Source organism: Bombus flavifrons, unplaced genomic scaffold (assembly GCF_040668555.2).
Source record: "Bombus flavifrons isolate JBK064 unplaced genomic scaffold, iyBomFlav1_principal scaffold0044, whole genome shotgun sequence".
NCBI classification, from domain to species: domain Eukaryota; kingdom Metazoa; phylum Arthropoda; class Insecta; order Hymenoptera; family Apidae; genus Bombus; species Bombus flavifrons.
In genome coordinates, this window is record NW_027184789.1 from 228,153 (window position 1) to 241,356 (window position 13,204).

Here is a 13,204-nt window from a genome sequence, read left to right on the forward strand (position 1 = left end):
CGTTCACGCCCCTAACCTTAATTCTAAATTCCAACCTACTCCGACATATATACCACATAATTGTAAACGAGAATAAATGGAACAATAGGAAGACATATTTTAATCAATCAACAAGAAAAAGGAGAAATTTATAAAATAATTGAATAAACCTAATTAATAAACTGAATGAACTGCGAACTCATCTGATGGATCCAAAATAAAAATAACGACATACGACATCATGGCGAAGAGGAAATAATTGGGAAAGAAGGGCAAGAATACATGTTATATTTTATTAACGAATACAAGAACTAAATGGATAAATAAAATAACTAAATAAACCTGTTAACAACCCAGGTGATTAGGAATAGTTAACACTCTAATTAAAAAATTATATATTACAAGTTATATATGTATGTCGGATTTACTTTAGAATTAAGGTTAGGGGCGTGAAACGAATCTTCATTTGGATTACACATTGTCGTTATGCAATAGAGAAGATATTGACTAGTGCAAATACGATAATTGTAGAATTGGACAAGTAACCGTGGTAATTAGGTACTCGAGAAACTAATGACAATGATCCTAGGTTCAATAACGAATCCGCGGTCGACGGGATGATAGATGAATATGCTCGCAAAATCTAAGTCGGACTCTTTGTTAAAACGTAGAATATCCACCGAGCGTACAGACGCTAAGTTATTCGCTAATACGGACTCACGAGAGAATGACTTTCCGTCGCGATGATGCTGCAGAGGAAAGCTATGATGGGGTGTGTCTAAGAGATCCTTGGATTCGTCGAGGATAGCCTTCGTTTAGTAGGTGAGGGAAATTGGCGTTGCTGCTAATTGGTCAATCTCCATATCGATGGTTAGAAAAAGATGCTAGCCGCCCTCGAGGGAAAGTTGCTAGTGCGAGACGCCGTTCGTTGAAAAATAGGACTCTCCTATCTTCCCGTAGCTGGGACAAAGATTGTTTGTCTGTCTGAAGGACTTTAGCCAACTAAATCTTAAGATTTATATCAGGCCCTCAGGCTAGCCTAACATGTACTGCGAAGACGCATCGACATCTGGCAATCATCTTACTCGAAGAATAAGGTCTGCGTGTGGCGAGCCTCGGGACAGAAACCGTTGTAATGTTTACTGTCGCGTGCCGTCACAAATATTTCTTTTAAGGAGAGCTATAGAATTATTCCATACCTTTGTTAGACAAACCCGTGACCGCGGTTGCGTTCGGCGACTGGTTGTCGCCTCGAGCCCAAGCTCATTATCACAAATCTCGAACAAATATAATCGGATCGAATGACGGCAATTGTTTAATTACGGTTATAATAAAATCTAGATAACGGTGTTAACGGATTTTCCCGAAGTTCCAAAGGGAAGCCTCCGATGTCCTTTCATCTCCGACATATATATTATTTTGATTAGGAAAATTATATTTCGATAAATTATATTATATTTTGAGGAAATCAATTTTAATAAATAGTAATAGGAGTCAACCGACCATCGTTAAACTCTGAGATCAAGTGATTGGAATTTTGTACTTGGTGCCATCTTTTGACATACACAATAACTGCGTAGTTTAGTAAAGACAGTAAAGGGATTATTTAGACTAAATTTCATAACTTTTCACCATTTCTCTAAATTAAGTGCATGTACATTATTTCATTTGCACATACAAGTACATAATGCATATTTGTTAGAATTAGTTAACTATCATATAATATGTTTCCCAGGAAAGCAGTTAAAAAATTTGAGAAATGTTGCAAACGTTTACGAATACCTCTAACCTTCCTTTGTTAAGTACGTGGGAGAAAATATTTATATCGTCTTACGGGAAAAAATTCCGAATGGAATGAATAGCGAGATTTTTCAACTGTAGAAATGAAAAAGAATGTAAATGTTACAAACGAAAACGGAGAAAATTATTATATAGAATTATTCTATTATTGCGTAGAAAATCATTGAAAAATGTTCAGAGTAATCCTTTTGTATTAATTTATAATAAACCCTTGCATTTTTCGATATACGACTCTTTTAATCGCAAGTTGCTTTCTTCGATGTTATCGTTTTTCAGATGCTGTTTAAAGCTGTTATTACATTGGTTTGGGTTTTGATATTAAATTGATTCATACAGATTAGTTTTATATGCTGTGTATTTCACCACCTTGTACAGCCATTTACAACACACGGGATACTCAGATAAGGAAGACGTGACGGACGGAGAAAAACCGAAGAGAATCTCAAGCACTTGCACCAACGCTGGATGTAGGAACTAGTGATCATACCAACATGACATCTATCTCAATAAGACGAATGCGGGATGCTGGAGAAAAATAAAGAAAAATTAGAAAAACAAGCGATATGAGAGTAAACGTATACCGTATATACGCCGTTACATTGTACACGAATATAAACAGCTGCTAGAAAATTCAATTATGAGAATGATGGACTCACTTTAGCAATTTCAGTATTGTTATTAACAAAACATAGACATATCGTCAATTTACTTCGTCGATACTTTTTTTTGCAGTTGTCAGACGAGAACGTTTCCCTCGTTATTCTTCAAGATATTACTGCTTTTCAAGCTTAGTATATTGCGTTTTGCCCGAATATGTTTATTCTTCGTTTTTGCTATCATCTAGTGCATACGCAATTAACACTTTTAATACCAAACGATGGTATATTGTTGCAAGGAACATTTCATACATATATATATATACATATATATATATATATATATACATATATATATATATATATATATATATATATATATATATATATATATATATATATATATATATATATGTCGGGTTTACATTGCAATTAGGATTAGGGGCGTGAAACGAATCGTCGTTTGGTTTACGCATTGTCGATAAGCAATAGAGAAGACATTGACTAGTGCAGATACGATTATTATAGGATTGGACAAGGAACCGTGGTAATTAGATACTCGAGAAACTAATGACAATGATCCTAGGCTCAATAACGAATCCGCGGTCGACGGGATGGTGGATGAACATGCTCACAAAATCTAAGTCGGACTCTTTGTTAAAACGTGGAATATCCACCGAGCGTGCAGACGTTACGTAACTCGCTAATACGACCTCACCAGAGAAAAGACTTTCCTTCGCGATTATGCTGCAGAGGAAAACTATGATAGGGTGTGTCTAAGGACACGAGATTCTTGGATTCGTCGAGGATAGCCTTCGTTTAGAAGGTGAGGGAAATTGGCGTTGCTGCTAATTGGTCAATCTCCATATCGGTGGTTAGAAAAAGATGCTAGCCGCCCTCGAGGGAAAGTTGCTAGTGGGAGACGCCGTTCGTTGAAAGAAATAGATCTCCCCTATCTTCCCGTAGTTGGGACAAAGACTGTTTATCTGTTCGAAGGACTTTAGGTAACTAGATATTAGTGTTTATAACGGCCCTCGGGCTAGCTGATCACGTACTGTGGAGAGACATCGACATCTGGCAATCATCTTTCTCGAAGAATAGGAACTGCGTGTGGCCACGGGACAGAGACCGTTGGAATGTTTACTGTCATGTGTCGCCAGAGATATTTCTTTTAAGGAGAGCTATAGAATTACTTCATACCTTTGTTAGGCAAAACGTTCATCCCTTGACCGCGGGCACGTTGGCGACCGACTGTCGCCTCGAGCCCAAGCTCACTATCACAAATCTCGGACAATTACAATTAGGTTGAATAACTACAATTGTTTAATTACAGCTATAGTAGGCTCTAGGTTACAATGTTGCGGGATTATCCAGCATTCCAGAGGCTCCGGTGTTCTTTCCTCTCCGACATATATATGTAATGTAATTGATCCTAACATCACCGTACAAAAAAAAGTCCTTATAGATTCCGCGAGGAAGAGCGCAGAATAGTACGTGAGAGAATAAGCGAATTAATTGGAGCCAAATATCATAAGGCCTAGTAATTCACCGTTCGCGAGGCCTATGTTACACGTGAAGACGAACGATGGTTCAGATAGATGATTAGTAGATTTTCAAGAACTAAATAAAAATACGGTCGCGGATCGGTATCCTTTACCCCTTATTGCAGATCAAGTCGCGAGATTGCAAATGCGAGATATTTTACTAGTCTGACATGGCCAGCGGATTTCGCCAAATCCCTATTCATCCTAATTCTAGAAAATATACAGCAATGGACGATTTGGACAATAAGTTGTTGTTTTCTTCAAATTCTTTTGTGCCTTTGTTCTGTTCACACGACGTCCTTTTATTTTCATAATCGTTTTTCCGAACGGCGATATTGCGCTGACTCCGTTGAAACAAGGATTTTTGCATTTTTAGACAATCCTAATAATTTTGCAACTAATACTTTTCTAAATATTCTAATTTCTTCCTTGCTGCAATTTTAAAACCATCAAAGCGTTTACCACAGAAGTACCCAGAAGTAGTCGTACCAAGTCTTCGGTACCATTTGATCCCTTTTCTAAGAAGGCATAAGAAACCATTTGGTCGGAATAATTTATACCACACTTTTCTTCATTGTATTCGACAACAGCTGTTGGTTTTCATGTTGCGAGCGAACGAAATGAGATCGTGCTTGAGATTCCTTTGGAAACACGTATGGCAGCCAGCGTGCCATTCGTACATTGTTGTTTATTTGGATGATGTTCTAATTGTTGCCTACTCCATAGATCGAGTTCTAAAAAGACCATACACCGTATTAAATACCCTCGTAAATGCCAGATTTTCATCTAATTCTTCTAAATGCTCTTTCCTAAACATATCGGTACTCTATTTGGAACATGTAATTCATAACGGAGAAGTCCGCCCCAACCCGGGTGGAATGCAAACCTTGAGTTCTTTACCTGAACCAACGACCGTCACACAGCATAGACAGTTCATAGGTTTAGTTTCTTACTTCCGAAAATTCGTCTCTAAATCTTCACAGGTAATGAAACCTCTATGCACACTTACTTTCGGTAACAAAAACATAACTTGGACAGATAAACACGAAAAGAGGAGGCAAAAGGCAACTTCCATCCGGACTGATGCTTTGGCGTTAACGATATTTGACCCTGATTATCCGATAGGATTACATACTGACGCTAGTTTGGATGTATATGGGGTTATTTTAACGCATAAGGTTGAAGCTAAAAACAGGGTAGTGAAATATTACAGAAAAGGAACTAACCTTGCGGAATCTAGGTATCATTCATATGGACTAGAGACGTTAGCAGTCGTTATACGCTGTTAAACATTTTCGTCACTATTTACATGATCGAGAATTTCTTGTCGTTACTGATTGTAATTCCTTAAAGTCATCTCTAGAAATGGTGTGAAATTAAATGACAGTGTTTACAGGTGGTGGGCTTGCTTACAAACTTTTACTTTTGACATTATGTATCAAGAAGGTAAACGAGAGGCTCACGTAGATTTCTTCTCGCGGAACCCCGTAGACTTAGATCACCGTACGATCAACAAAGTCGTAGAGAAGGAAATCAATCCGACCGAAATCTCCGAAGATTGGCTATTAGCGGGACAACGTTGCGACTCCCAAATTTATGAGATTGTCAATAAATTGCAAAACGAGGAGCTCACGGAAAATATAGCGAATATGTATGAATTACGGTCCGGTAATTCCTTCATCGTAAGATACAGAGAAAAGGCAGACCTCTCTGCTTGCCCATTGTCCCAAGAGGTTTTAGGTGGTCCGTTATTAACCATGTGCACCAGTCCATTATGCACTTAGGTTGGGATAAAACGCTTGAGAAACTGTGCGAGTATTACTGGTTCGAAGGAATGACGAAAATATGTTCGTAAATTCGTAGAGAACCGTCATGCTTGTCAAGTTTCGAAGGCAAGTTCAGGTAAAATACAAGCTGAATTACGTCCTATACCTAAGACCAGCATACCCTGGCATACAGTTCACGTGGACATAGCGGGCAAACTAAGCGGTAAAAGTGATTCGAAAGAATATGTCATTGTTTTGGTCGACGTTTTTACTAAATTCGTATATCTGCATCATACTCGTAAAATAGATTCCCTTAGTATCGTTAAAACACTTAAGTATGCTATATTTTTATTCGGGAGTCCTCGCTGGATAATAGCAGACCGGGGAAGATGTTTTACAGGCAAAGAATTTCAAGACTTTGTAGAGATAAACATATTAAACTCCACTTAATGGCAACCGGTGCTAGCAGGGCCAACGGACAGGTAAAGCGTATTATGGGTACGCTAAAAAATACGTTCACAACAATAGAAACGACCGGGAGGTCCTGGCAAGACGCGATCGGGGAAACACAACTAGCTTTAAATTCTACCCCCAACCGCGTGACTAAGTCGAGCCCATTGGAACTACTAATCGGTAAAACAGCGAGACCCTACGGCTTGTCCGTACCCGACAACATCGAAGAAAGAGAATTAGACATCTCCCATGTAAGACAACAGGCGATAAAGAATATAGAAGCAAGTGCCAAATACGATAAGGATAGGATCGACAAAAACAAAGCTCAAGTAGTTAGGTTTAACCTTGGTGATTTTGTATTACGCAAAAACGAGGAAAGAAACCAAACGAAGCTAGATCCGAAATTCAGGGGTCCATTCAGGATAGCAGAGATTTTGGAAGGAGATAGGTATACCTTAGAAACTTTAGACGGTAAAAGATCATATAAGGACAGACATGACAGACTGAGAAAAACGCCAGACAGCAGCGTTCCTGCTGAGTTAGACGTCTGCGATGATGACAACGACGGTGATAATATCGATGCATGTTCACGGACCTCAGAGGATCATTAATACCACGTTGCGGCTGTGCATCCAGTGTGGTGCTCTGCGCCTTCGTAATATGTCCAGTGGGACATTCTGCGCCTTCGTAATATGTCCAGTGGGACATTCTGCGCCTTTGTAATACGTCCAGTGGGACATTCTGCGCCTTTGTAATACGTCCAGTGGGACACTCTGCGCCTTCGTAATACGCCCAACGTAGTAACACGATCCAACAATCTGAGACTCACCCGTGTACGGAATCGAAAATGATCTGTCGTGTCGTTACGGTCTGACTGATAACTCACGGAATGCAACTAGCACTTTGAATATAAATTATAACGCCACTAATTCTAGTTCTCTTTCATTTCCTTGCTTGTCAAACCCCCGAACAGAATCTCGTTGCCGAAATGGACCTTTGACTTATTTGGAACATTTAATTGAATGGTAAATAATATCAGCTACGTCGAGTCTAATGTTAAAAAAATACAATATTTTAGCTACACACGAGGACGTGTGATAGTCAGGATGGCCGTGTCGGAGAGGAAAGAACACCGGAGCCTCTGGAATGCTGGATAATCCCGCAACATTGTCACCTAGAGCCTACTATAGCTGTAATTAAACAATTGTAGTTATTCAACCTAATTGTAATTGTCCGAGATTTGTGATAGTGAGCTTGGGCTCGAGGCGACAGTCGGTCGCCAACGTGCCCGCGGTCAAGGGATGAACGTTTTGCCTAACAAAGGTATGAAGTAATTCTATAGCTCTCCTTAAAAGAAATATCTCTGGCGACACATGACAGTAAACATTCCAACGGTCTCTGTCCCGTGGCCACACGCAGTTCCTATTCTTCGAGAAAGATGATTGCCAGATGTCGATGTCTCTCCACAGTACGTGATCAGCTAGCCCGAGGGCCGTTATAAACACTAATATCTAGTTACCTAAAGTCCTTCGAACAGATAAACAGTCTTTGTCCCAACTACGGGAAGATAGGGGAGATCTATTTCTTTCAACGAACGGCGTCTCCCATTAGCAACTTTCCCTCGAGGGCGGCTAGCATCTTTTTCTAACCACCGATATGGAGATTGACCAATTAGCAGCAACGCCAATTTCCCTCACCTTCTAAACGAAGGCTATCCTCGACGAATCCAAGAATCTCGTGTCCTTAGACACACCCCATCATAGTTTTCCTCTGCAGCATAATCGCGAAGGAAAGTCATTCTCTCTGGTGAAGTCGTATTAGCGAGTTACGTAACGTCTGCACGCTCGGTGGATATTCCACGTTTTAACAAAGAGTCCGACTTAGATTTTGTGAGCATGTTCATCCACCATCCCGTCGACCGCGGATTCGTTATTGAGCCTAGGATCATTGTCATTAGTTTCTCGAGTATCTAATTACCACGGTTCCTTGTCCAATCCTATAATAATCGTATCTGCACTAGTCAATGTCTTCTCTATTGCTTATCGACAATGCGTAAACCAAACGACGATTCCTTTCACGCCCCTAATCCTAATTGCAATGTAAACCCGACATATATATATTTCAAATGATAAAAATCATAGCTTACTTTTTCTTTTATTTATACTTTCACTGTTTATGCATCGCTTATAATATTCTCTATTTAAAAATAGCTACCGCAGGAAAGGGATCAAAGACAAAAACATTTAATACTGAAGGACCTTTATTGTTAAAGGTTTAGAGAAATTGCATCCTTCCAGTATTCCCAGTTGTGTCCTTCAGCTTTCAGCAGATTCGTTTGGTACCATCTTGCTGCTGTTTTCTCTAAATACATTTTTAAACCTTTTACTTTCTCCTCATCACTTTTTATTTTATATTTTCTGCATTCTTCTTCATATTCTGATATCCAGCCTGTGGCTTCTTGAGTTACATCAATTTGTTTTATACTAAAGGTTATTTCTTCTCTTTCACGCTTATCTCGTTTTTTGAGAGTTTCTAGAAGTCTTTCCATGTCCAGACTGGACTTCTCGGTTTCCGTCTTTATTTTCCTTGTGGGGGTAATTTCTGCTTCGTCTAGGAACATGTCTTGGAATACGAAGTTTAAGTCTGTGTCGATATAAAGCGCTGCTGTCTCGTCATCCATTGTGAGTTTAACATTTCTATACTGGCCTACCTTGGTTAGACTGTTTGCGGTCATCTTCACTGTTGCTGAACGGAATAATTGCTGATGGTAGCTTTTTGCTTGGTATTCCGGGGAAAAATGTAGTATACTTCGTCTTCTGGTCTTCTCATGGATTCTATGCTCTCTAGCTTCTCCCCTTTCGCGTTCTCGTTCATGACGATACGTAAGTTAACTTTCAGCTGCATGGCGTAGCGAAAATCGATTTATAAGGTTCAATTCTAGGATAATTCAGGGATCGATTCTGAAAATCGAGGTTATTGTGAAAACACTTAAATGAAATACAAGAATAAACAACAATTAATAATTAACAACAATCAATAACAGTAATAATTAAATAAACAACAACCAATTAATAACAGTAAACAATAAATACGAAATTCTGTGCAATGTCTTCCTGAAAATCGAGAATCGATTTTCAACGTCCTGAGCTACCGTTCTTTCTCCGTCAGTCTTCAATGTTTTAAATAATTACTCTTTCTTCTGTGATCTTGTCTATCTCCGATATTGATCTCTGTCCGTCCGTTTGGGAAATGCGTGTCTCTGAAAATGGCTCTCCGTAAAACAAGGAAAGCCGCTCTGTCCGTGAAACAAAAGAAGTCGTGCTGTCCGTAAAACAGAGAAAGTCCCCTTGTTTATCCGCATTTGAACTTTTAGAGAGTTTACATATATATAACACACATAATTTAATAATATATTTACTTCTTGTTCGAGAAATATAGGCACGTATTGACCTAATCCGTAATGTTTTAGTAAAACAAACATCTTTGCTTCTTCTGAATTTAAAATTGCTCCTCTTGGAGGTGTCCTGTAACGTGATGGTGTTGGTGTATTTTCTCCAAATACATTTTCATCATTCATATTTGGAGGAATATTTTGTTGGCGCAATGGACTAAATTCAGGCACATATTCAAGAGTAGTATCAAGATCTTCTTTGTGTTGAATATTGCAATCTTGTAGCCGAATGGAATACAGTCTTATCTTTGCAAACAATACAGTTAAAATAAAATATCATAATTATTTTGTATATAATATAGAGTAGTAACTAACATACCTCTGCAAAGGTAGTTCGCTTACATTTTTCCTACTTTTTTAACAAGTTAGCATTACTACGCGTTCATCTTCATTTACAAATAATAGTTTATCTTTTATTTCATCTTCTATATTCAAATTAATTTCCTCATTATGTTTATTTTGTATAACATATATATTTGGAGAAGTAGGTAACAGTTCGTTCAGATTGCAAGTCAAGGTGAGTGAAATTAAACTATTCTGAACACTTTCTGAATGATTTGTCTTTAAAGCTAATGCATAAGGTATTAAAAGTTCTTTGCTTTAACATTCTCTATTGTGTCAGAAGCTTCAACTTTAAGAGTAATAGATTTCCCTGTTAAGGTCTTAACGAAGACCTGCATGTTTCTAGATCTGGGCAACTGTACAATAAGGCAAAAAGAATATATTAATGTACAATATCGTGAAAAAACGTGCTGAGGTAGTAAATCCTAAAATAAACATTTTTTAAATATTTTTTTAATTTATAGAAACATTAATCAGCTCTAATTTTGTTGAACAAAATGATGGCATCACAGCAGACTATCGGTTATTTGAAAACTCATCTAATATTTTTTTGCATAAATATGGAAGAAACAGCTGTTATACTTATATTTATTGAAACATTTGATAGAATGGTGTGGATAGTTGCACACAAGTCAATCTAAATTTATTTGATAAAACAATATACAAAAGCTTTCGAAGGACAATTCACAATAGAGAATGTCAAACAATGTACAACACGCGCGTATACACATATTTCTCAAATTATATATTCTATATTCCCTACACTGAAACATTGCAGTTAGGTATTACGGCCGCGTTTGGTGGGAAATAATGATTTTCATGTGGATTTGTGTGGATTATAGAATTCTGATAAGAGACTGCGAGAAAAATGAAAAGAAAAAAGAGGACGATAAAAGGCGAACAATACTTGATGTATCCCCTTCTATTTCTAATGGATATGAGGTGTATGGTGTAATAGATAGTGAAGTGCACTCAAGTATGTTCAACCAATAACGTTTATTACGCTTGATAACAATGAATAACAATTAACAGTTAACAACAGTTGATACTTAACGACGATCAACAACAGCAACGATTGATCGATAGCTGACTCGTTTTCTTTCACCCTTCGCGCTTCGCGGCTCGCGGTAAAATGTCCGTTTTTTTCTCAGATCGAAATGATTCTTCCCTTCGTTGCCCATCCACATCCCCACTAGCGTGTATTCATTAGATGTGTCGCCGCGGCTGGCACGAGTATGCTCCTCCGAGAAATTCGGCGGAAGGAGCGCGAAGATGTCGATGACGGATTGAGCACGTCGTGTTGCGCTTTAACTGCGTAGCGCTTTGTTTCACGAAGCCGCATTTAGCACTTACGAATAAAAATATAGCGCAGCTATATAAGCGCTTTAATGGTATTAACGAAGTCTATCCTACGGGTATGGTGCAAATATACGAATTTGGTGGAGGCGTCGACCAACACAGTGACATATTCCTTCGAGTCGCTTTTACCGCTTAGTTTGCCCGTTATATCCATATAAACCCTGTGACAAGGTATGCTGGTATTGGGCATGGGATGTAGTTCGGCTTGTGTCTTGCCTGAGCTAGCCTTTGAAACTCGACAAGCATGACAGTTCTCAACGAATTTGCGAACGTATTTCGCCATTCCTTCTAAAAAGTAATACTCGTACAGTTTCTCGAGCTTTTTATCTCATCCTAAGTGCATAATCGACTGGTGTACATGGTTGATCACGGACCACCTAAAACCTCTTGGGACAATGGGCAAGTAGAGAGTACTGCCTTTTCGTTGTATTTTACGGTAATGGGTACCGGATCGCAGTTCATACGTATTCGCGATATCATCTGCAAGCTCATCGTTCCGCAACTTAACGACGATTTCCGTAATTTGGGGATCGCGACGTTGCTCCGCCAAGAGCCAATCTTCGGAGATTTCGGCCAGATTGATTTCTTTTTCGGCAATTTTGTCGATCGTACGGTGATCCGAGTCAACGGGGTTCCGCGAAAAGAAACCGACGTGAGCCATTCGTTTGCCTTCCCGATACATAATGTCAAAGGTAAAAGTTTGTAGGTAAGCCCACCACCTGTAAACCCTGTCATTTAAATGCATCTTATTACTGGATGCCCTCAAGGAATTGCAGTTGAGTTCGTCGACTTTGACGAAAACTAATCGTTATTTCCTTCCCGTTTGAGATATTTCGACGATTAAACGCTCGTTTCACTTCATTTTACTCGCTAAAAGTAATGCACGCACGTTTCACCGTCGACACAAGCCCAACAGCTCGCAAGTAGCGATGATTTCGTCGATTTTGCCGAAAATTAACCGTAATTTCTTTCCCGTTTGAGATATTTCAAAGTTTATGCGATCTTTTCACTCCACTTTACGCGCGGAATGTAATGTACGTACGTTTCACCGTCGACACAAGCCCAACAGCTAGCATATAAAGATGATTTCGTCGATTTTTTCCAGAACTATGTGTTATTTCCTTCCCCTTTGATATATTTCGACGTTTAAGCACACTTTCCACTCCATTTTACGCGCCAAATGTAATGCACGCCCGTTTCACCCTCGAAACAAGCCCAAAAGCTCGCAAATCGCGATGATTTCGTCGATTTGAAGTAAACTACCCGTCATTTCCTTCCTGTTTGAGATATTTTGACGTTTAAGCGCTCCTCTCACACCATTTTACGCTCCGAATGAAATGCACGACACTTTCACCGTCGAAACAAGCCCAACAGTTCGCAAATCGCGATGATTTCGCCGATTTTGACGAAACTAAGTGTTATTTCTTTCCCGTTTGATATATTTTAACGTTCAAGCGCCCTTTTCACTCTATTTACACGCGAAATGTTATTGCACTCCAGTTTCACCTTGGAAACAAACCCAACAGCTCGCAAATCGCTATGATTTTGTTGATTTTGTCGAAACTGTGTTATTTCCTTCCCGTTTGATATATTTCGACGTTTATGCACTCGTTTCACTCCATTATACGTGCAGAATGTAATGCACGCCTGTTTTAGCATCGTAACAAGCCCAACAGCTAATAAATAGAGTTGGATTTCGCCGATATGGTCGAAAACTAACGGTCATTTCCCTCCCGTTTGAGATATTTCGACGGTTAAGCGCTTTATGGACCCGAAATTACATGCTGAGTGAAATGCACGCCCGTTTCAACTTCGAAACAAGCCCAACATCTCGCCAATCGCGATTATTTCGTCGATTTTGATGAAAACTATCCGTCATTTCCTTCCTGTTTGAGATATTTTGACGTTTAAGCG